Consider the following 25671-nt stretch of genomic DNA (forward strand, 5'->3'; position numbering starts at 1 on the left):
GGAATAACATAAAGTAAGAAATATAATGGTCTTATAACAATTATATACACGTTATTTAGTTCACTCATGGACGAATCTTTAACGAACAAATTTTAATGCACACATAGTTCATATCCCCCAGCATCGCAAAAGTATTCCACTAGTAATGCTATACCATCATAGATGATAAGTGATCAAGTTCTTTACCATAATAAATGGTCAAAATTATAGCATTTTAGCAGCACATATATTGTCAGCTATTAAATGAGGACAATGGTTTTTGCAAAATAAGGGCATTGGATTTTTCAGAGCGTTTAACAAGGCTGCAAAGAGCATACATATATGGTACTGTTCAATATTACAATATTGCCAAAACACTAAACGTACAATAGTACAGTACAATAATTGCATGCAATAATATATCTTTAACGTGGCAAACTTACAGCAACTTAGGTTATAATCTTAATGATGGCGCTTCTTGGACCAATATAGTTCCTAGAGAAGCCTCTAGTGCCTTATTATTTGATATTGTAAATTGTGTTTGCTCTAGGAACTTTCGGTTACAATTTATAGTCTTTCGTATAAATTGCATGCAAAAATATAACTTTGAAACATTCATCAGCAACCGCCGGGAGCAAATCCAACTCTCCCTCCGGCAACGTCATACAACACCTCCATATTCTTCTGCTGAGTATTCCCGAAAATCGCAATGTCGTTAGCATCATCATTCCCAGCAAAAGCCAAGCAAACCTGCTTATTCGAACCGTCGAAAAGGTAGACAATGCCGGTTGCGTCCAATTCCAACGTAACCCCGTCGCCGAACACAAATTCTATTTTCGGATACGTCACCGTTGGATAACCACTAAGGTCGTAGCATGTATCTAGGATCTTTTCCGGCCCCGGAACTAACGGATAGCTTAACATCGCTGCCCGAAATGCGTCCCGCAAAGCTGTATACGCGGTGGGCGGCAGCCGCGATATGACGGTCCCGGAGTCGATGATCGTCCCCGGCGACGAAAACACCGAACCAGGAATTGAGAGCTTTTGTCCATTCACATTGATGCCAACCAGGTCTAGGCAGTAAAGCTCTAAGCTCGAGGATAAGTTAGTGATTCGCGTGTATTTTACGGCAGCATTGGAAGCTCTACTGGGTGCGCCGAAGCTGAGGTAACCGGTGGAGCTTGCGGTTGGTGGCAGACAGTAGGAGAAGAAGCGGCTGTACTTTTGTGCGGTTTGTTCGACGATGGAGAACTTGTTGAGGGAGAGACCAAGTAAACCGGCCGAGCCGTCGTGGAAACCTACGTTTTCTTGGCCGCAGCCGAAGAAGAACCCATCGAACACGTCGTTAGGAGTTAAGGTCAGCTTGTCTGTGGCGAAATATCCAGTGGTGTAAGATGAGTCTCCGTACGTCACGGAATATGGGCATGTGTCTCCTAAGCATTTGTCAGATTCTGCATTCATATCAGATAATACCCCATTATGAAGGAGAGAAGCAATAATACTTTTTCCTTAATATAAGTTTGAAATCATGGTTCTAGGTATGTACCCGTAGATGTCCTGAGTTGGACGCACTCTGTGCTGTTACAGGAAACGTTGGTATATGAGGAAGAGGCCGAGGGATCGAAAATGGGCTCCTCTTGTGGGTAGCAAAATTCAGAACAAGGTTGGCATTGAGTCCAAGTGAGGTCGCTTCCGGTGTCAAATACGATCGAAAGTTGTTTTTTAGGTGTGCCCAATCCCACCGTCACCATGTAGTTGCCTGCATTTTGGCTGCTTGCCCACCGGGCCGGGACGGTGGTGGCCTCCGATTGGCTTAGATCCTCATTGCCGTTCAATTTCTTGGAAATCCGGGAGTTGATTGAATTAAAGTGTGATTCATAGCAGTCGCTTTGAGTTGACTCGCGCTTGGTCTTGCTCGAGAATTAAAGTGTGATTCATAGCAGTCGCTTTGAGTTGAGGGAGATGAGAGCATGGCCCATGCTTGTGTACCACTTCAAGAGATGCCATCCTTTTATTACCTGAAAAAGTTAAATAACTTAGGTTAACTAGTCCTAACACATGTCCAGAATTGCTCGTACGCATTATATTATATAATATATCATATGTGTGTGTGTTATTTAACCTCTGGTGGAGGGGCTGCAGGTGGTTGCTGGCAGTAGAGAGCGGAGATCAACTGTGTGGGTGTATTGATGATGAAGGAGAGGTTCTTTTGAATCTCCTTCTGCTAAGGCAAAGCCCTGCTTGTCCAAAGAACACAGAGTCAGGCTTAGAATTAGAGACAAACTGGTGAAATACCTCATAATGGGGGTGGAAGAGGAGGAGGAGGAGCTAGGACTAATAGCTGCCATAAATTATTGATGACAGACCAAGTTCGATATAGCTCAAAATTTTGTTGCTCCTAGAATTAGCACACGCTTAGCTTTATAAGCTAATCGAGAAGATAGTGATTGCAGTGGAGTAATACCGAAAAAAATAAATTGCAGTGGAGTATACGATGAGCTGGGGTGGGGTTCTCCATTCCTTTTCTCCCGGCCTTGATTCCTTTCCCATACGTGAGACTATTTCCTAACGTCTAGCTAGCTATCTATATATCCGAACAAAGTTATGTTAACCACTCGAATGACAACGAGTCATTTCATGATGTTTCTATTTTAAATTTATTAGCCCATATGTTTGAATTAATGACGAAGAATATATTCACTTGATAAGATATATAAATAATAGATAACATGTTAAACCACTATGCCAAAATGTGCTTCAGACGACACACTTCAGACGACATAAGTTTTGTTTTATGTCGTCTGAGTTTTTCAGACGACATAATTTTTTTTTGTGTTGTCTGAATATAGACTAAAACCATACTCGTTCAATTTGAAAAAATGGTGAGCATTCAGACAACACATTTGTGTAGTTGTAAAAGATGATGATTTCCTATCTCAAATGCGGAGGGATATCCAAAATTTGATCAAGTACTTTTCCCTCTCAAATAGCCGAACTCTAGTTGACTAGAAAATGTTGTGACATTTAGACAACATTTAAATGTCGTCTGAGTGTGGAGCTTGTTTTAAAATTTTTGAAGTTATTTTGACTTGTGCTTTTTTACATAGATCCCTCGTAATTAAATCATTTTCTGTCCTTCTCACTCCAACACCAGCCCGCGCGCTCTCTCTTTCTCACTCAGCTCGACCTAGAACCCGCGAAACTGGAAAACTCAAACACCAGCCTCTCTCCTTCTCACTCAGCTCTCTCAGATCTCTCAGATCTCGATTCTCACTCTCTCCTCTCTCCTTCATCTTCTCACTCTCTCGATTCTTCTTGGTCTCTCCTTCTTCTTCTTAGCCTCTACTTCATCTTTCGCGACCGGATTAGTGGACCTCCCCAGCAACAACAGAGCTGTTTTTAATTCGGATATTGGTAAGCAATTTAGGGTTTCAATCGTTTTTTAGTTTAGGGTTTCGATTGGGTTTAATCCTAGATCGATTTTAGGGTTTTATCTGCAAATTTTAGGTTTGCTTATTATCCAAAATTTCGATTTTAGTTGATTTCGATTAGGTTTTTCTTCTATTTGGGGATGGGGTGATTGAAATGGATATAGCTATATTGGGGTTTTGTCTTGGGGGTTTCTCTTCGATTTAGTGCTGTGGTTTTCCTTCGGTTGAAATGGATTTATGTGTTGGTGTTTTATTTTCCATGTTGTTTGACAAGAACTCTTCCTTCTTTCAATTAAAACTCATTTGGGTTTTGGGGTTTTGAGTTTGGATAATAGTTCTTCTGTTGTATCATGTTTCTTCTATTTTGTTGGCCTTGATAGGGAAACTTGGTGCTACAAAAGGATTTGCTGGGAAGGATGTAGTGATTGTGGCGTGAGTAATTGATAATGTTTAATCTTTTGCAATCTATATCTGTTGATAATGTTTATACCTTCCCTGTGCTTAATATTGCCTTGAAAATCATGTTAAACAGGGCCTACCGAACTGCCATTTACAAAGCAAAGCGAGGCGGTTTTAAGGATACTTTAGCTGATGATTTACTGGCACCTGTTTTGAAGGTAAGATAAACGTACAGTTGAATTTTCATAGGAAAGAATGTCGAGTCTCGGGATTTGTATGTTTCATCTTAAGTCTATAGGGCTAATTTATTTGTGATGTACTTGTTATGTAGGCAGTTATAGAGAGAACAAATTTGAACCCAAGTGAAGTAGGGGATATACTATAGTTCTCACTCCTGGCTCACTTAGAGCAATTGAGTGCAGGATGCCAGCATTTTATGTTGGTGTTCCTAGTAAGTCTTTAATTGTACATGGTATTTAAAGGGGCACCTTATATTCAGTTTTATCTATAGTCAGAAGCTTATAGTCCATCTGTTTTATCCAGATATAGTTCCCATCAGAACCGTCAACATGCAATGTTGATCTAGCCTTTAGGCAGTTGCTGATGTAGCTGCATTCATAATGTAACAACCGAGAAAAAAAAGAAAAGAAAAAAAAAAGATTAAAAAGGGTTTTGTTTAAGGGCTTTTTGGTATTTGGCCACTAGGTAGGAGGGTTTGTTGTTGTCGTGCTTTTCAGATTTCACCGTTGGGTTTTGATAGATATGGAGGATGAAGTTAGAGAATTGGGGGAAAGAAGAGGAACTTCAAGTTTGGATGCCCAAGGTAAATTTGTGCTCTAATTCCCTTAGTAAGGCTTCATTATGTATTTTTAGATGCGTTTGATTAATTCTAGGTTTGGATTTATGGAATTCCCATCATTTTAAGGTCTTTCAACGAAATCCAAATTTGGATATTCTAGTGATGAATTCTGGGAGATGACACTAAGTATTCATGGAATTCATATGATTGTCTTAGGCTGAGAAGGTTGTAGGGATTCAAGGGGGATGCTTGGCCTACATTACCTGTAAGTGATCTTTACCTTAACTGGTGTTTGTTTTTCTATTGCTAAACTTGGTTTACTGAATAGCTTCCTGATAGCTATATATATATATATATATATATATGTATATATATATATATATGAATGAAGCCATTACAATGTTTTGGTCTCACAGTGAGAGATATGGATTCCAGTAAATGGTATGATTACTGGAAGTGTTGATTTCTTGAGTCTTTGGTGAAAAGTTTAACAAGGATCAAGCATGTCGTTTCCTTTTCCTAATGCAATTTATGATTGTAATTACTATCATCTTGTTAAAGAACCACCAATTTGGTTGCTTTAGCTCTTTGAAGAAGGGTGTTTATTAGGATTCTAATGTGAGCTGGGACACATTCCAGGATTGTGTGTCTTTGTTATGTGAAACTACAGTTTTTTTTTGTAAAGAAGGTGTTGGTTTTGGGGAGATCTGCTATGAAGGTGATGTTGGTTAGTCTGGGCATCATGAAGGGATCAGTTTCTTCAATTTCTAGGAATGGCTCCTTTTTTGCCTTTCAAACAGATTGGAATGCGGAAGTTAGTTTCGTTGTTTTTGGTGCTTATTGTTTCTTTCTGCTAGGATTGTTGTACTTACTGGGTACTTTTTCTCACTGTATACTTGTCCACTTATCTATACTTATTCCTTTTTTGTCAATGACTTTCTCTGTAATTAAAAATAGATACAGATTGTGGTGCAACTTCTTTATTTGTCATTATATGAATGCACTGCACTAAACTAAATTGTTATCACACATGTATAATCATATATATACATCTGCCTTTTCTTAACTTTTATGCCTATTTATACATCTATATATATATATATATATATATAACACTGCCTTTTCTTAACTTGTGGTTTAGAGAGTTGAGTATGTATTGTCATGATTTGCATTTATTTGTGTATACTGCACATACTAGACTAGGTAGTTAGCAAACAAGAGTAGACCTGGCTTAATTTTTCTTTTCAAGGTCCAGAGAAATAAAGGGACGTCTGAAGCCTATGGTAGTGCGGAGTTGGAAGAGTTGTGGGAAAGAGTTAAGATTTGAGATTCTCTTTAGGCCTCTATATTTGGGGAGTATGAAGATTACACTCTTTCATCTCTTGTTCTAGATTGGCAAGCATGTTTACTGTCAGTTGAGCATCTTATTCTGTTCCTCAAACTATCTTTCTTTTCTTATGTGGACTTCTTGTCCGCTTCTTTGTATTATGGTATTTGTTTTGTCAATAAAAAGCTGTTTCCTTTCAAATAAAAGAAAAAAAAAAGGTCCAGGTCTAGAGAAAATGTAGAAACAAAAATAAAATGTATGAGACTAAAATGTCTAATATTCATTGCCGCGTTGCATGTGCCTATGTATGTGTGTGCGCGCACGTAAGATTGCTATCTGGAAGGCTGGTAATATGCCTATCCAGTATCGCAGGTAGGTAGCCAAAGCAACAGTTCCTTCATTAGCTCATAGCTTAGCTTAGCTTTCACTGCTAATGGTTTTAATTTTACTTTACTGTTTCATATTCAGTTATTCGCATAAGGACAGTCATCAGGTGTGATGTAGTAGTTGTAGTCATCTCGTTTTCAAGCATGTTGTAGATGCACATTAAATGACTAAGACTGAAGGATTGACTGACAATGTACTTTGATAAAGGTCCACTTTGTTGATCGCACCAAAGTGGTTTCTTTCTATTGTTTTAGCTTGCACTCATGACCTAGTTACATTACAAGTATTTTTAGAGTTAGGTGCGGTTATACTACGACCAAACTTAGTTTTATATTGTTGCATGAGCTGCAACAGTTTTTGCAGTTCTGCGGGAACATGGCACTGTTATTATGGCATTCCTTGAAGTGCTTGAAGATTTATGTTGCATAGATATGTTAGAGAAACAAAACAGTGTTTGACAAGTGAGAAGATAGGAGAATAAAAAAAAAATATCTCCTTTTCAATTAGAGTGCTATTTGCTTATTGTGGAAGACATTGAGATGATTTGTCTTGCACAGATTTTATTTTGCAGTTTTGTTTTGAAGGCAGAAAAAGAATAGTTGAGTTCTTGTTCAATGTGTGTACTTGTTAGTGTTTTACTTTCATCCATTTTCCTGGACTTGGTGAAATCAATGGTTGAAAATTATAGAGATCCCTAGTCAAAACGGGTTTCCATACTATCTTATTCCCTCTTAAACTACTTTTGACTTGGCTAATAAGATAAAATCGTGAGTAGTAGTTGAGTAGGAAAAGTGTGACATATTTACTAACAGACTTCTTGGTACTAGGCAATATAAGTTTTCTGAGATAAAACTTGCTTTTGGCTAACATTCTGAGAACTTAGGGATGTGAGAAGAATGGTAAGACCAATGTTCGTTACTTGCTGCATATTAGAGTATGCACCCTATCGTGATCCCTTCAAAAAAGTCTCCAGAACAGTCCCAAAGTCCCTAATACATAAGTATCCTGGAATTCAAGCAAGCAGTTCTTATTCAATCCTGTTAGTTATATATTGTATCTTAGTTATTTAATATAATTCTATAAATCCCTGAGTCCGTGAACCCTTCAACTATGAATCCCAAAATTCAAGCAACCAGCTCTTGAATTCATGGACTTTGGAATTTGAAATGCCTTTGCAAAAAGCTAGTATCATGATCCATTAAAGAGTCAACATGTCTTTGGCTTACCTTTGTTTCCCTGAATATTTTAATGTTTCTTAGGAGCACACAAAAATTGTAAAGGATAAAAGTGTTTCTGATATTCATTGTTGCATGTGCGTGTGTGTGTACGCGCGCCATGTGTAAAAGAGACAGAGACTGAGAGGGAGAAAGCGAGCAATGCATTGCATATATTTTGAATCTCTGAACAGTCATCCCATGATTACATTTCGGTAGTTGATTATTTGTTTGCATATAGTTCAGTAGTTTCTAAACTGTTTTTGTCTCTTCTTTACATGACTGGATTGCCCATATGTTACATGAGTTACTTCTTATATATATTAATACTTTTCCCATTAAACCTGTAGGTTGAAGATCTTGCTGACTTTTCCTTCCAGACAACGCCTATGTATATAGATGTGGATGATGGGAGAACTAAGGTAGGAATCCAACTGGTCTTTTGGATTCCACACTAAATATTAAGTCCACTTCATACTCATATAGACCTATTTATTCTTGTATTTTAGCCGTAATCTTTATAACCTGCCAAGATTGTGTGCATTACAGGCCACGAATATAGGACTGCAACAGGACTATTGTCTTGTGCCAAGTGCCAAGAGATTTTATTCTCCTATATTCTTTCCTGACGAGGAATCTATCAAAGAAAGTGATGGTCTTCTTCTCTTCTTGCAACTCAGTAAAATTCCACTCTGTTCAGCTCTTACTTGTTTTATTTTCCTCCTAAATGTACTCTTTCAAGTACTAATTGAGGCATGTATTTCTGTCTTCATGATTAGGTTTCTTGGAAACAATAAGTTGAATGGCGCTCTCTCTGAATCGAAAAGCTCATCTCTTCTCAATGTGTAAGTACTTCAGCATGTTTTCCTTAAACATCATCATAATTCATTACACTTGGAGTTTTCTGATTTTTCTGATAAGTATGTTCTGTATTTGATGAACTCATCTGAGTCATCTCTTTGTTGATAAATATAATGTACTTACTTCGGCTTTATCTGAACTGTACAATATCAGCTTCAAATCAATATGATGCAAAATCATATATCAGAGTATTGATAGGTTTGACCAATGCCTGAATTTTGATAATGGTCATGGTATTATTATATTTAATTATATTTACGTAGCTTGTATCTTTTCTGCAGATGAGTTAAATGCCTCACTAAGCTGCACATGAGTTAAATGCAGACGAGTAGACCACCTACCAGATTTGCAGCAAAGGTTTTTGTTCTTTTTTCTGCAATATCTTGTTCCTCATTGAGAATGAAGACTAGTTGCTCTTGTAATATGCAGCATAAGTCTATATGGGGGTCAAGAAAGATTTGTGTCTCTGCAATGGGTCAGCAGGTTTGTGTCTCTGCAAGCTCACTGGCCATTCCGTTTTCTATGACCACTTCTATGATTTGGGTGATTCCGTTCATGATCAGATTGTGAAACTAGTACAGCAGTACAGCAGTATAGCTAGCTAGTTCCTTTATTAACTTGTGTCTAGTAGAAATTTTTCATTCATTAAGCATTTAGACTTGTCTTCAGATCCAGATTAGTATATATGAGTTATTTTGAACTGAAGTTCATGATTAAGTTTGTGTACATGAGATACTAGTGGATTAATGGAAATTGCAATGAATGATTTTGAATGTGGATTTTATGGTTTCATACTTTCATTAATGGGCAATTTTAATTTCCAGAATGCATGCATACCAATTGTACAGGGGACTACTAAAATGTATCATCACAAACTGCAAGCTACAACAAAAGCACACCAAAATGTGTGGTTGCAGCTGCACAGTGTATAACAACAACAAATAAGTGTGATTGGACATGATTACAGACAATATAAAACACGTACTATTAGTGGTCCTTGTTATATTCAGACTACAAAAATTTGTCGTCTAAATAATCTCAAACGACAGTAAATTGTTGTCGTAATGAGATTGACATAACAGAAATCTATTGTCTAAACCATTTCCCAACATCACATATGTATAATTGAAAAATCTTTCACACAACACTTAAATGTCATACAAATCAACTATAGAACGACATTTAATTGTCCTCTGATACACTTTACGACCACATATAATTGTCGTGTAAAGTAAATTAGCACAACCTTTAAGTGTTGTTGTATGAGAGAAGACACTACATATGAGTCTTCATATTTCTTATTTAAGGGCATTCAGACCACACAAATAAGTCTTGCAATATGCTTCACAGAATAGTATTTCAAAAAATATGTCATTGTTTTGTTTATCAGACAATACAAAACCGTTGTTTGAATGCTTTTAAAGAAACAGATCACAATGTTCCCAAAATGCAAAACTCATCAGACGACACATTTTTTATGTCGTCTGAATTTTCAGACGACAGAACTCTTCTGTCGTTCGATACGCCCAAGACACGACATCGTACTAGACGACACATTTTTGTTCGTTCAGACGACAGAACAGTTCTGTCGTCTGAAGGCCTTTTTGACATAGTGAACTCTGCCACAAGAAATTCTCGATATCTTCGTCTAAGACAGATTTAAGACGTGGATTAGTTGGTCAGCTAGCTTGGTAGTATGTAGTACTATCTTTATCTGTGTCCATATATAATTACACTAATGGTTCCATATGCATGTCAAGTAGTTGAATGGCTACATATATAATGCGTGTTGCATAGGCTAAGAGCTAGACAAAGAATCCCGTTCGATTTGTTGCTTTCCTTAAAATGCATAGGACTTCACATAAGATGAGTTTGATTTTTTTTTTTTGTTTGAACTGAAGATGAAACAAAAGGAAAAAACAATCATATATGCACCCTGCTCCAGATCAAGGGGCAGCGTCATACAACAAGATATGTAAAAGGGAGTTAGATTGATAATCACATGCAATTCACAACTCAAGTCTTAAGTGGTCTTCTAAGTCTGTCATCTTCATCCGCTTGTTAATCTCCCTAGGTGTGGAAAACGCCCTGTGAATCGACACTGTTAGACCTGACCAATTTTCTTGACTAGTTTGGATTTTGGAAGTCATCAGTAAACACCTTTGATAGTCAATGCAAAAGGAAGTAATCATCCCTCTAATTAAGGAAACGGAAAGAAGAGGGGAAGCAAAAGAAAAGGTGAAATGAAAATTATAGACTAAAAGGTATAAACTCATTGAATTGTATGTAAGCAGCCGTACTGAATTCTAGTTTCGGAACAGAGCATCAACAATTGAAATCACGTACAGTAGTTTTTCATTTGATACACAAAATCATGCATGAAAACCTTTCAACAATCTTCGATTCGGTTTTCAACAACCTTTCAAAAATCACGTATAGTAGTTTAACCGCCGGGTTTCTGCCTCAATTCGGTTTGGATTTTCCTTATTCTGGTGCACACTTCAGTTGGTTGTAAACGAGTTTATGTAATTCAGTTATCGTTGCGATCCTTGATAACCAGTGATAGTCCAAGTGGGAGATCGTTAGACTAAAATGGACTTATCACGAGTTATCCTAGAGTAACTAGGAAACCATTAAAACATTAAGTTGAATATAACATGGATCTGGAAAAGAATCAACCTAGATATCTAATGTGATAGTGTATTTAACATTGGATTAGGAATGTTTCTCTCGTATATCATACACGTCCGGATTTTGATACACGTCCGGATTTTGATCGAGATTTAGCCAAGGTTTCTCTCGTCCGGTGGCACTCCATGTCGGTGGGGCTTGCCTCGGCGTCGCTGTGAGGCTGCCGGACGGGTATTGATGGTCTAGGGTCCTCTGGCTTCTAGGATCTGCAGTGGCTCGAAGTCTGATAGCAAGATCTTGCTTTGTTTGTTTTCGAAGCTTCTCCGTGGTGGGGAGCCATGGCGTCCGGGTCAAGGGGCGGTGCGGGCTGGTGTTTGGCTCCAGGCATCGGCGGCCATGCAGTTTCACCGTCGGGATGCAGTCGGCGTTCTAGGGGCACAAGGGATCCTTTTCTTTTGGATCGGATCTGGTGCTTTCTCGATTCGTTTGTTGATTTTGCGGTGGTGGCGCGGTGTGGTATGCGGCGGTCCTTGACGTGGGCGGAGACGATACGGTGCGGTCGAGGCAAGTCTCTGGTTGCGGCGTGCGTCCTCCTCAGCATAGGGAGGTGGAGGTGGAACAGGGCTGGATCAGCGTTTGGGCCTAGGGTTTCTGTTTTTTCCTTTGGGCCATTTGGGCTATTTATTAGCTAGTTTATTTTCCTTTTTTAAGGAACTCTAGGATAGTAATTTTATTACTTTCAATAATTCCCTAATTTTCTTAGGGACCTGCGCACTTTTTTGTGCCTTTAGCGAATCTTCCGGAGTAGTACCGATGGAGGATTCACGCTATCTCGATGTACTTACTGTCAAATGAGTGACCTAGTTCTATGTACCACTGTGGGTACTAACACATCTTCTTGTCTGTCTATAGATGGCAGCGGAAGGGTATGTAAAGGCCATTCTGGCTTTTGATCAATATATTTGGCTTTGCCTTCTTTCAAAAAAAAAAACATTGGATTAGGAATCCATTATTTGGGCTACAAGGAAGTCCTAAACTGTGATGCATTAGGATTACGATTATACAATACTTGATTATTAAGGAAAACCTTTATGGGAGGATTCCTAGGACTTGAACTTGTATAAATAAGAGGCTAGTCCTGTTATCACCACCGTTTACAAGCATTGTGTTCTGCCCATTCAGAAGCTACAGTTAGTGACTAGCAGAAGACTTCAACCTCAACTTGTTCTCTTGTTCTTGCAGCAGCATCAATGGCTTCAGCTATGGACATCAATGGTATGTTTGACCTTCCAAGGATGATGTTGAACATGTATTCGTGTGAGCTTAATTGTATATTTGGTTTTACAATTGGTATCAGAGATTAGGCTCACAAATTGTTCTTCAAAATTGTCTTAGTACAAAATCGTTTTAAGTTTTCAAAAAAAAAAAAAAAACTTCTGCTTTGCAATAAAACGGCCACGTTTTGGCCACCTTAATTAAGAAAATCCTTTTGGCCCAAGAAGCAACATAAGCTGATCCGAGGCCCAGACCCGGCCCTAAAACTCCTTCAAAAACTAAAGGAAGTGACCGTTATTATAACGGTCACATGAAGCGGGATTGTTTCTGGGTATTCAGAATCGGAGATGCACAAGATGAATTCATCTTGTAGGGATTCAAGACCCCTATGTTGCCTAATTAAGATGCCAAGAAGGATGATTTACTGCCTTCTGTTTTTGATTCATGCTTCCGCGAAAGATTTTTTGCAGCAAAATTGGGAAAAATTGCAAAGATCAGATTTTTACAGAAAACTCAGTTTTCAATTCAGTTTTGTTTTGTTGATTGATTGAGCACAAGAACCCTAGTGGCATTCCCGGCATGCGCATAGGCTAGAGTAGATGGTGACCGGATGAAATTTAAATTTCTTGAATGCCTCTTGTGTTTTGCGGAATCGAATTTGTGTTTGCGTATCTGTATTGCTTCTGCTTGTGATTTGATATGCATGTTTGAAATAAATTCTTGAATTTTGTATCTGTGTTTTGTGACATAACAATGCATTCAGAACATCTCCCAAAACCTTTAGGTATTGTTAGAATTCTTACAGGTACAAAGAGCTTAGTTTCTTATAAAGATCATTGATCTGGATAGAAAATCAAGTTTTCAAGTTCGTTTTGGTTTGTGTTTTCTGTAGGTTTGAATGAACATATTGCACAAAGCATTCTTCACTAATTCTTGCAGACAACCTTAAGTTAACAAACCTGAAAAAATTGTATCTTGTGTTTTAAAATTATGCATATAATTTTGCTTCCAAAGAAGTAGTATAGTGTGATTTTAGAATGCAAATAGCAATATGCATAACTGTTCTTTTCAAATATGGATACTTAGAATTCAAATTTCTGTCTAAAGATGTGATTTGTGTTCTTTGGATAACTTGGATTGAATAAATGTGGCATATTGATTTGGAACATACCTTCAGAATATTATGTCTTCTGCTCAAAAGTGCTGCATGATATTAATTTTGGATAAAAGCTAGGGATATTGTTGAAAAAGGCATTGCTTGTGTTTTGTTTTCTATGTTATAGTTTTCTTTGTTTTGTAATTGCTTAAGTCACAGAAAGCATCAAACTTAAGATAATAAGAACTTCTGGATTGAAAACGTACAAAGCTTTATTTTGTTTTGCTCTTTAGGAATCCCTACTGTGACCTTGAACACCATTCAGCTCCTAACTGGCTATAACTACAAGAAGTGGAGAAACCAAGTAGACTTTTACCTAGCCATGAACTAGAACATGGATCTTTGCTTAACTGAGGATGAACCTGAGTTGCGTACTAGTGAAAGCATAGATGAAGAGAAAAAATATTTTAAGGAGTGGCATAAGGCTAATAAGATGGCAAAGAATGTTATTAGGACTACAATGTCAGACACAGTTAGAGGTAGTATAGAAGAACCTGATCTAGCCATGGATTTCTTGTATGCCATCCATGATATGTATAGAGAGAGTGATAAGGCTGAGGCTGCTAGACTGGCAAAGGAGTTTAACGAGCTTAAGTACACTGGCACAGGGAAAGTGAGAGAGCATATCATGAAGCTAATTGAGATTAATGCTCAGCTCAGGGACCTCAACATGGGGGTCACTAATGATCATGTAGTGCATGTTGCACTGCATTCCTTGCCTAAAAGTTTTAGCCAACTCAGGACGAGCTACAATGCTCAGAAGGAAAAATGGAGCCTTAAGGAACTGATTGCCATTTGTGTAGATGAGCAAGACAGGATTAGAAAAGAGAAAGAGCCAAGCACCTCAGTGAATCTTGTTGAGAAACCTAAGAAGAAGAACCAGCACCAGTCTAAGCTCAAGCCTACCAAAACCATCACCAAAAGGTCTACCTCGGGAGCAGCTAAAGCTAATAAACCATTCAGGTTCAAGTGTTATTTCTGTAAGAAAGTGGGGCACATGAAGAAAGACTGCACAGGCTTTAAGAATTGGTTGATCAAAAAGGGTAATTTTTCTAACTCAGTGTTTTCTTTAGAAATTAATTTAGTTAATGTTGAACCAAAAACTTGGTGGATTGATTCAGGAAGTCCCTTACATATTACTAATTCCTTGCAGGGATTCATAAGGAAGAGAGTCCCAAGAATTGATGAAGTGAACCTGTGTGTAGGCAATGGCATGAGAGTGGCAGTCAAAGCTATTGGAACCTTAAAATTAGATCTTGGTTTAGGAAAGTTGTTAGTTTTGGATAATGTTTTTTATGTACCTTCCATGAGAAGGAATTTAGTTTCAGTTTCTCTTTTGGTTAAATTTGGATTAGACTTCTTATTGACAATATAGAATTATTATTTCTAAAGATTCAATTCAAATTGTTCTGGTGTTATATTGAATGATTACTTGCAGTTAAATTGTTCACAAAGTCAACAAGAAATTTCACTTGTTGAAAACGATAACACATCAAGTAACACTTTAACCGGTGTTAAAAGAACTAAAAACAATGACAAGTCTGCATATTTATGGCATAGAAGACTCGGCCACATATCAAAAGAGATTGAAAATTTTGGTTAGAAACAATATCTTGAATGAACTAGACTTTTCTGATTTACAAGATTGTGTTGAATGTTTTAAGGGAAAGATAACCAACTTAAGGAAAAAGACTGCATACAGAAGCCAAGCACTTTTAGAGCTCATACATACTGGCATTTGTGGTCCATTTAGAACTCAAACAATGTGTGAAAATGTGTATTTTATAACTTTCATCAATGACTTTTCTAGATATTGTTATGTTTATCTACTTTCTGAAAAGTCTCAAGCACTTAAAGCTTTTCAGATATTTAAGGGTGAAGTAGAAAAACAACTAGAAAAGAAAATCAAAACTATTAGATCAGATAGAGGTGGTGAATTTTATGAAAAATACACAGAGAGTGGACAACAGAAAGGTCCCTTTGCCTTGTTTCTACAAGAACAAGGCATTCAGGCTCAATATACCACACCATACAATACTCAGCAGAATCGTGTGGCTGAGAGAAAGAATAGGACACTTTTGAATATGGTCAGGAGCATGATGTGCACAACAGGTTTACCTAGATTTTTATGGGGTGAGGCATTAAGGACTGCAAACTATGTTTGCAATAGAACACCTAGCAAAGTTATATAGAAAACTGCTTTTGAGCTATGGTGTGGCAGAAAGTCTAGCCTCCACCATTGTCATGTATGGGGATGCCTTGCAGAAGCTAGAGTTTACAATCCAAACATTAACAAACTTGATCCTAAAACAGTAAGCTGCTATTTTATAGGCTATCCTGAAAAATCAAAGGGTTACAGGCTTTATGCAGCTCAACACTCACCAAGAATTTTTGAAACACATCAAGTAAAATTCTTGGATGAGAAAATTCACAATACAAGTTTTGAAGATTTATCTTCAGAATTTGAAGAAATTGTGGATAATGAGCATTCTGAAAGTATATTGTCTACAGTTCATGATACACAAGCAGCCATTAGTGTTCCAGAAACTCAAAATGCACAAGATCACCTTGTTGATCAAGAAATGCATTTTGCATATAATCAAGCTAACCCTGAACCCTTACCTGATCAACCACAACCTGTAGAACCTCAAGATCAGCCTGCAGAACCACACCAAAATCAAAATCCTCAATTAAGAAGGTCTCATAGAGCAAGGAAACCAACTTATTGGGGGGGGGGGGGGGATTCTAACTACATTGTTAAGTTGAAATTGATCTTGCAGATGACAATGATCTAGTCACTTTCAATCAAGCTATTGAAAGCAGTCAGTCAAATGAGTGGAAACAAGCTATGGAAGGTGAAATTGACTCCATGAACCAAAATGCAGTTTGGGAATTAGTGAAACTTGACCCCAAAAAAAGGCTATAGGCTGCAAATGAGTATTTAAAACTAAGAGAGATGCAAATGGCAATATTGAGGGACATAAAACTAGGTTAGTTGCCAAAGGGTTCACTCAGAATGAGGGTATTGACTTTACTGAAACCTTTTCCCCAGTTTCAACCAAAGACTCTTTTAGGATTATTATGGCACTGGTAGCTCAATTTGACATGGAGCTACACCAGATGGATGTCAACACAACCTTCTTGAATGGAGAACTCGATGAGGTTATTTACATGAAGCAGCCAGAAGGGTTTATAGAACCAGGAACAGAAGACTTAGTCTGCAAGTTAAGAAAATCCATTTATGGTTTAAAACAGGCCTTTAGGCAATGGTATAAAAAGTTTGACTCTGTGATTTCTTCTTTTGGATTCACTGAAAATTTAGTGGATGAGTGTGTTTATCTCAAAACATCTCGAAACAAATTTATTTTTCTGGTACTTTATGTTGATGACATTCTGTTGGCTAGTTGTAATTTAAAGCTACGTAAAGAAACCAAAACTTTTCTGTCAAAGAATTTTGACATGAAAGATTTAGGTGAGGCATCATATGTACTAGGAATAGAAATGAAGAGAGATAGAGCACAAGGACTGCTAGTTTATCCCAGCAAAACTATATTGCCAAAATTCTGAAAAGATTTGGCATGGAGACTTGTGCATCAGGTGAGGTTCCAATGTCTAAAGGAGATAGACTCACTAAGAAACAGAGCCCTAAGAATGAAGTTGAGAAGGTGGATATGGAGTCCAAGCCTTATGCAAGGCTTGTAGGTAGCCTCATGTATGCTCAGGTCTGCACTAAACCTGATTTGTCTTTTGCAGTTGGCATTCTTTCCAGGTTTCAGTCTATACCAGGTCATGAACACTGGATAGCTGGAAAGAAAGTACTTAGGTACTTGCAGAGGACTAAAAATCACATGCTTGTGTATAAACAAGTGGAAAACTTGAAGCTTGTTGGATACACAGACTCGGACTTTGCAGGAAATTACCCTGATTCCAAGAAATCGACTTGTGGATATGTTTTTATGCTTGCAGGAGGGGCTGTTGCTTGGAAAACCATGAAACAGACCTTAGTGATAACATCCACAATGCAGGCAGAGTTTATTTCAGTATATGAAGGAATGTGTGAAGGGCTTTGGATTAGAAATTTTTTGATGCAGACTAGAATCTTAAGTCATATTGTTTCTGATGCTCTTGTGATTCATTGTGATAATGAGGCAGTTGTGCTCTTCAGTAAAAATAGTACGTAAAAGATCAAACAACTCAAAACATATTGATCTTAAGTACTACAGTGTTAGAGAAAGAGTGAAGCATGGTGAAATTTCAGTGTTGAGTATAAGCACAGACTCTCAGCTTGCAGATCCCTTCACCAAGGCATTGTCAGTAGCTGCTTTCAAGAAACACATTGAGAATATTGGTGTTTTACCTAGTTCAAATTCTTGAGTTCAGTGGGAGCCAGTTTAGTTAGAAATTTTTTTTATAAGTTTTGTATTTTCTAAGTTCTTGTAACTTTGGTAGTTATGATTTTCAGTTTAGTCATCATCACAAATTTATGTATTATTGAATTTTGGTAATCAAAAATAGGTATTTCATTCAGTTTCTGTTGCTGTAGTTTGTTAAATTTTGTATGAATTAATTTTATGCTCTTGATTTACCTTGATATCAGATGGTCTTGTAATTTCAGTGAACATGTTCCTTTAGTTTAAAGTACAAGCATTAAGACCATCAATGTTTTCAGTTTTGCTTGAGTGAAACATTCAGTTGGACCATTTAGGTATATGATCTTCTGGTAATACACATTGTTCATATACTACATCATTTTATTTTCAGTAGCATATGTGGGATGCAGGAGCTTGTGTTAGTGGTCTGGAAGTGCTGCATTTTTGTTAAAGTGTTGCTTTTCCTTGCTCTACATAAGCAACTGTGTTTTGACCATGCTGAATGGATTTTGAAACTTTTCCTTATTCTGGTGCACACTTCAGTTGGTTGTAAACGAGTTGATGTAATTCAATTATGGTTGTCCTTGATAACCAGTGATAGTCCAAGTGGGAGATTGTTAGACTTAAATGGACTTATCACGAGTTATCCTAGAGTAACTAGGAAACCATTAAAACATTAAGTTGAATAAAACATGGATCTGGAAAAGAATCAACCTAGATATCTAATGTGATAGTGTATTTAGCATTGGATTAGGAATCCATTATTTGGGCTACAAGGAAGTCCTAAACTGTGATGCATTAGGATTACAATTATACAGTACTTGATTCTTAAGGAAAACCTTTATGGGAGGATTCCTAGGACTTGAACTTGTATAAATAAGAGGCTAGGGTCCCTGTTATCACCACTGTTTACAAGCATTGTGTTCTGCCCATTCAGAAGCTACAATTAGTGACTAGCAGAAGACTTCAACCTCGACTTGTTCTCTTGTTCTTGCAGCAGCATCAATGGCTTCAGCTATGGACATCAATGGTATGTTTGATCTTCCAAGGATAATGTTGAACATGTATTCGTGTGAGCTTAATTGTATATTTGGTTTTACAAAAGGATGCCATCGATGAACCCTCTAACCAAAGAACTGGAAGTGATGCCTAGCCATTTCCTATAGGCTGTGTTTTGAACTTTTGGTGGAGGAAAAGAGAGATAGTATTTAACCAAAAGGCTAGGGACCTCAATGAGGCCTAAGATTTGTGGCGACAATTCTAAATGTCATGTTATGCCACCTACACACATCAGTCAAATCATGTCATTTAACTTTTGAGAAAAAAGACCATTTTATGATTTAAATTGGGTTTTCCTTGAACCTTAATATCTAGAAGCTGGGTTTAATTAATCAAGGGATGTATTGTATTGGTTAGCTTTAATTTTTCATCTACTATTGCAATTTCATTGTTTAATATTGTAAAGGAAGTTTGGAGACTTATGGTTCTTTAATGGTTGAACGTTTCCAGATAACTTCGCCTCATAATTTGTACTTGAATCATATACTAGTGGTTAAGCAGTATTAACTACGGTGCCTCATCACTAATTTCCTATACTTTAGAAAGATTGATGATTGCTTAGATTTGTATTATGGCAGATTCTAAGTTTTTTGATAAGATGTGTACGTGGTTTTGTTCTGAGTGTTTTATGCCTACAATTCCTTGCTTAACATGCTTGTGGGTTTAAACTCAATTCACCACAAGTATAAGAAGAAGAAGCCAAAAATATGAGATTGCAAAGAGATAGGAGAGAAATTTTGGAGAAACTCGATTTACCAAAACTTAAGGTTCCTGTTCTTTCCTGTGGATTTCATTTATGGAGATGATTTGCAGAGCGAGAGAGAGAGAGGAGGAAGATGAACAAAGAGAGAAAGAATTCTAGAGGAGTAAAGACTAAGTTAAGACATGAATGGACGAAAATACCCTTCAGAAATTGCTAGCTGATAGCCTCCATAACTATTAGACCTGTAAATAGACCGGATTTTGATCCGGACCCGCTCCATATCCGTGACTATTGGACGGGTTTGGATCGAAAGTTTTGATCCGTTGATCCGTTAATGATCGGAATCCGTTAACCCGTTTATTTAACGGATCAAATACGGATCTAGGTCGATCCGATCCGTTAATGATCCGGCCTGTTTTTGTAATAATAAAATATTATTTTTTAAAAATATAAAATATAAAATATAAAATATGAAGAATTTCTAATACAATTTTTTTGCAGAAATCTAAGGGACAGTCTATCACCCAAGATTCCAAGAAGCATTAAAAATTTTGATAATGTAATTCTACTTTTGGTTATACTTTTCATGTTGTTTTAATATTTTATTAATATCTTATGAGGTATCATGATATAAATTTAATATTACTATTTAAAATTTTAAAATATTTGAAATTATAACGGGTCGGATTAGCGGATCGGGTATCCGTTAACCCGGCGGATACGGATTTGGATCGAGCTATCAACGATTCGCCGGGTTAACGGAGCGGGTTTGGATCAAATTTGTTTTTAAGTAAACGGATTTGGATTTAGGTCGATCCGATCCAAATCCGGTCCATTTACAGGTCTAATAACTATGCTAACGGTTCTAGGTACCAAACATCGGTAAGGGTCCAAACCTTAGATATCTTTCTGATATTTTTTGAACTTGAGGTACCAAAATTTATAAGAAGAGAAATGTCAGGTATCGTATGTATGAACGATTTTCCCCTTAATAAAAGTATTTCATTATCCAAAAAAAAAAACTACATATCTCTCTCTCTCTCTCTCTCTCTCTCTCTCTATATATATATATATATATATATATATATATATATATATATATATCATTTTCTCTTTTTCAAAAAAGTAGAAAGATAAATAGGGTAAAGCTATGGTATGTTAACATTTCTCATACATCAACTATTTTTACCCCTTTAAGAACTCATGTTACCACTTTGAGGACTAATATTACTATTTTGAAGACTCGTATGGTAAACTAAGAAAATTTGCCACTTTAAGGACTCATGTTACCACTTTGAGGACTAATATTACTATTTTGAGAACTCATGTGGTAACTAAGAAAATTTACCACTTTAAGGACTCATGTTACTACGTTAAGGACTAAAATTACTATTTTGAGGACTCATTTTACCACTTTTAAGGCAATTGTATGCATGTCATACGTTAACACATTGTAGAATTTTCCAGATAAATAAGATAAGAGTCCCTTTATAATGAAAAATAAAAAATTATTTGGTCCTCTTTCCCTAGATTCCGACAGATCCGCAAATCAATACCGGGGATTTTCCTCAACAGGTTTAGAATCTGTTTCCTATCCACTTTTGATATGGGAAGGGAGATTCATCAGTATGATAAAGTGAGATCAGAACCCCTACTGGACCATGTTGGAATTTTGGTAGATATTTCAAATACAAAATGTCGTTGTAACGCTTGAACAAAAATGAAATCCAATATTGCAATATTGCTATATATAAATATTCACCCTTAATTGTCTATTAGTGCAAGGTTTTATTCTGAATAAAGCCTTGAAACGTTATATCATAATGTGCTCAAACGTTTCTGTAACGCCTCAATTTGCACCTCAACATAGTGATCACGTTACAGTGCCACGAACCTTTAAGAGCGCAAGCTAAATTGCTTAACTTACATCTTAGAGACATGCAACGTGTTTAAACATGAGAATGATAATTGACATGGTTTTAATTTGGCGAAAAGAGTAAGATTTCAAAGTGAGTCGAGATGAACAGTTTACTAGTAATCAATTACAAACAACTAATGAAGGATGTGAACAGAAAATCTAGACCTTCTTCAAAGTCCGACAACATTTCAGAAGTGAAGTAAAGTTGGTCAGTACCTTTAAACAAATTGAAAATGAAAGACAATTAATACCAAAGAAAGAAAACTCAAGCCTAACACACGGGTTTAAAATTTAACCTTTTACACCATAATTTGCTAATAGGCTTCAAGGCTTAAGATACAATCAGAAAAATTGTATTATAAGTAACATTCACCTCAACTAGCAATTACAATTTAACATAGGTGAATAAATTAATATAAGAATATATTTATACCAAAAAATGAAGATGCAAACATAACACCTAGCTCAGTCCCGAAATCCTCCTTATTTTTCATGCACAATACCTGCAAAACTAACTATAATAAGGGTGAGCTTTCGTCCTCGCTGCTTAATACAAAAACTCTAGCTAGGTTTGAAAATGTTATTTCCAAATAGTAATAGGCGCCCGTTGAGTAAAATGTTGTATAAAACCAGTAAAAATTTCTCAATGCAAAACCATGCCGGGTAAAATAGCAAAGTTGATGACCGTTCTATACTAGCCAACTTCATCCTCACTGAAGAATTTAATCTTCAAAAAATGGTAAAGAGTGGTGAGAGTATCCATTTATGCCGTACCACCTAGATCTAGTGTCACACCTCAAAGGATGCCAGATACTATCCCATTTGTACAACCCCTACAGAGGTTTAGGGGATCGAAACCCAAGGTAGTCGCTATGTCTCGCTCACTCTCAGGTCATCTCATTAACTCAAGGGTTAAAAAATCATAAAACCATTTCAAACTATAAAATAAAGTATAAAAGCACTAACTAGGGTGAAGCCTCCCTACATGGGATTCATATTAAATCAAATTACCAGAAACTATAATTGTAATCAACTATTTACCATCTGCAAAGCCCAGTGGCTTTATTCTCATGCGGAGTGGCCATAAGGCCAATGCGGATCTTTAGCCCATGCGAGTGTTTTCTTTATTTTTTATTAATTTTTCTGTTAGATAAGAATTGACATAAACTTCCCTCTGCTATTATTAACAATATCAAATCCAGATCTGTCATTTGCTTCATTCAGGGGGGGGGGGGAGAGAGAGAGAGAGAGAGAGAGAGAGAGAGAGAGAGAGAGAGAGAGAGAGAGAGAGAGAGAGATCAGACCAAAAGACGAGAGACAAAGAGAGGGCTTGATTAGGATTTTATAATCTTATATATCGAGTGAAATTAGTTACACAATTATAATGAGATTTGCAATTATTTGATCAGAATTGATTTCTTTTGCATGTTCATTTCAACTAAAGAGATAGACCTCTTCCTATCTCTGAGAATTTTGGAAATCGAAGTCCTTCCAATTGCACATATTGGGCTCTAGCATTTGCAATTATTCTTGTGAGTTAAAGTTGTCGTTCATCAGGTATTCAGTCACCATATCATAGAGGAATTGACACAAAGTTCAAGGTAATTGTGTTCTAATTTAGTTTGTGTATGATATTCTAATTTAGTTTGTATATGATATATATTGACACTAAACTCAATTCGTAACATGGTTATATACATGATGCATAGTGATTATAAATGATTATATCCATTCATGCATTATAAATCAATCTTCATGGAGTATGATTTGCGGATTGTTTGTGTTGGCGACATCCTTGAGTATGAAAGTGTATGCAATTTGTGGATGATGTGCCCTACTCCCAAGTATAGAAGGTAAAGTTTTAGTAAAGAGAAAAAGTAAGAGTTTCGTACCCAAGGGATGAGTAACTCTACCCTAGCTAGATCACCGTGAAAATAAACCTAGAAAACACATATAAATCTACCTTTTTACAAGTTCACAACCTTAACCTTTTGGAAGCTAAAGATCATGAGGATGGTATTAACAATTGTGGTAGTGAGCGGCTTGGTTAATTTTAATTTGAATAAAGAAAATTAAGTTGCATAAAATAAAATAAACAAATAAAAATATAGAGACTAAATCAATGTGAAGAATAGAGACTTAAGCATCGCACCTAACCTTACTCATACACAAAATGTAACCCATATTTGATATAATAACATACTTTGACAAACTTCCCCTTGGTGCTTTGGTGAAGCTACCAAGAAACCAACTAGTCATGCAATTTAACAATCTCTTCCGAAGCAAAGGTAAATTATACAACCTAGCTTTATACCATTCAAATCTTCCGGATCCTAAATGGCCTATGGTGCCGTGAGCCTAAATTCTTCCGGAACCTAAACTCACAACATCATGTATATAATGCATGAATGGATATAATGCACCATGGAAATTTACATTATTTTCACATAAGTTTGCCCTAGCCTCAAATCCAACTACTCACAACACATGTTATTAGAAATACAAGCCATGAACATCAAATTAAAGAGAGAAGGAGAGAAAAAGAGAAGAACTACCCAACCTTCCACCTAGCTCTCAAAGATGTCAAATGATGAGAGAATTGCTTCAAGGTATGGGATTTTCGGTTTTACAACCCAAACCACCATACACATCCACAAAACTCAAGAACAAAGAAGAACAAAGGCTTGGATGTGTGAAAGAAAGTCTTGTGATTGATTTAGAGTGTGTAGTAACTTTGGTTTTGGTGAAACCCAAGTGCCTACACACCTATTTCTCACACAAACTTAAAGAACTATGTACAAGATATGAAAAACTAACCTAAAACTAGAGAAAAGAGAGATTTTGATGCTCCAAAATGAGAGAGCCAAGGGGGTGCACGGTTTTGGGGAGAGAGAATGGGTTATTTAAAGGCCAAGGCAATTCAAATCAAGGATGGAGATCAAAAGGAATCAATGATGAGATGTGATGGACAAATGTGTAAGCACAAATTATGGATCTAGTCTTTGACTCCATATAGAAATGACTTAGAAAGCCCATAGAGATTTTGGTGGATGAGAAAAAGTAAGGGTAGAAGGGTCATTGTGTAAGGGAACAAGGTAATAAATGGGAGACGACAAAGGTGTAAGATGTAAGAATAGAACCACTTGTCATCTTTCAAACTTTGAATTTCAAAATAACCTAGACCTAAAGTGTGAGCCCCCCGAAAATTTTGTTTAATCTTTGAAGGTAATGTTTTTGCCAATAAGATTTTTCACCAGGTGATTTAAGTGAAGAAATTTACCTTGGAGATCAATTCGGTGTCGAGACTTCGATTTGGGCCTTATAATTTCAGTCTGGGTCAGAGTCCTTCGTTTTGGGCCCAGAAGGTTATAGACGTTTAGTGAGGCGACAGTTTGTTGAATTTTCGAAGACGATAAATCGAGTTGTAACAAAGTTTTGGATTTTGAGTTTTTACAAAATCGAGTTTTGGGCCTAGTACGAAGTCGAGAATTAAATTAGGAAGTTTCCGACGAAAAATGAATAAAAGAAAAGTTACGAGCCTCAAACCGAAAGCTTTTAGCTAAAGGAGTTTTGTAATTCGTCGGAAGGGCAAAATTGGTATTTCACGGACACAAGTATAAATAGAAAGTATCCTAGGAGAAAACCCTAGACTCTCATTCTCTTCCTCTCTCCTCTCTCGGCCGCATCGCTCTCTCTCTTCCCCGACCTCTCTCTTTCTCGTCCTCCCACTGTAGCGCCGGAAAACCCCATCTCCGGCCACCACCTCGCAAAACCGCCACCTCCAATCGATCCAGCACCCAAATCCGACCCAAGCCCAAGCCTCACCATCGACATGCACCGCCTCCGGCCTCCACCCGCGACCACCCAAGGCTGCGACGCTGCTGCCTCTCTCTTTCTCACTGTAGTCATATGATATGTGTTTTCTTAGTCTAGCTGAGCCAAATATTCTGTAATCTTTTATTTTTGTATCGAGAGAAATGAGTGGAAATAGAATGCAGCAAAATACTAACAATAAATCTCTTTTTGAAATACTATTGATAAGATCAATACCTTTTTCAAGAGTTGTTCTTAATAATTGCAAGCTGAAATTGGTCTAATGTTTCAAAATTGTAGTGCATGACAACCAAATTTTGATAATGCAGACCTAAGTTGGTTTGTAAGT

The 25671-nt window shown here is 37.0% G+C and overlaps 1 long non-coding RNA gene and 1 pseudogene across 3 annotated transcripts; one reads left to right on the forward strand and one right to left on the reverse strand.

The window, feature by feature from the left end:
- Window positions 1-375: 375 nt before the first annotated feature.
- LOC133712208 (aspartyl protease family protein At5g10770-like) lies at window positions 376-2426 on the reverse strand (annotated as a pseudogene).
- Window positions 2427-2726: 300 nt separating this feature from the next.
- LOC133707837 (uncharacterized) lies at window positions 2727-9197 on the forward strand. 3 transcript variants are annotated; one of them, XR_009845321.1, is made up of 9 exons: window positions 2727-3393; window positions 3791-3842; window positions 3943-4027; window positions 4515-4632; window positions 4825-4873; window positions 7887-7958; window positions 8086-8215; window positions 8316-8381; window positions 8679-9197. It is a non-coding gene; the product is annotated as an uncharacterized LOC133707837 (long non-coding RNA). The 3 variants fall into 3 exon arrangements; XR_009845322.1 differs by having other exon boundaries at window positions 4547-4632; XR_009845320.1 differs by having other exon boundaries at window positions 4570-4632.
- The last annotated feature ends 16474 nt before the right edge of the window (window positions 9198-25671 follow it).

This window comes from Rosa rugosa, chromosome 5, assembly GCF_958449725.1.
Source record: "Rosa rugosa chromosome 5, drRosRugo1.1, whole genome shotgun sequence".
Lineage (NCBI taxonomy): Eukaryota > Viridiplantae > Streptophyta > Magnoliopsida > Rosales > Rosaceae > Rosa > Rosa rugosa.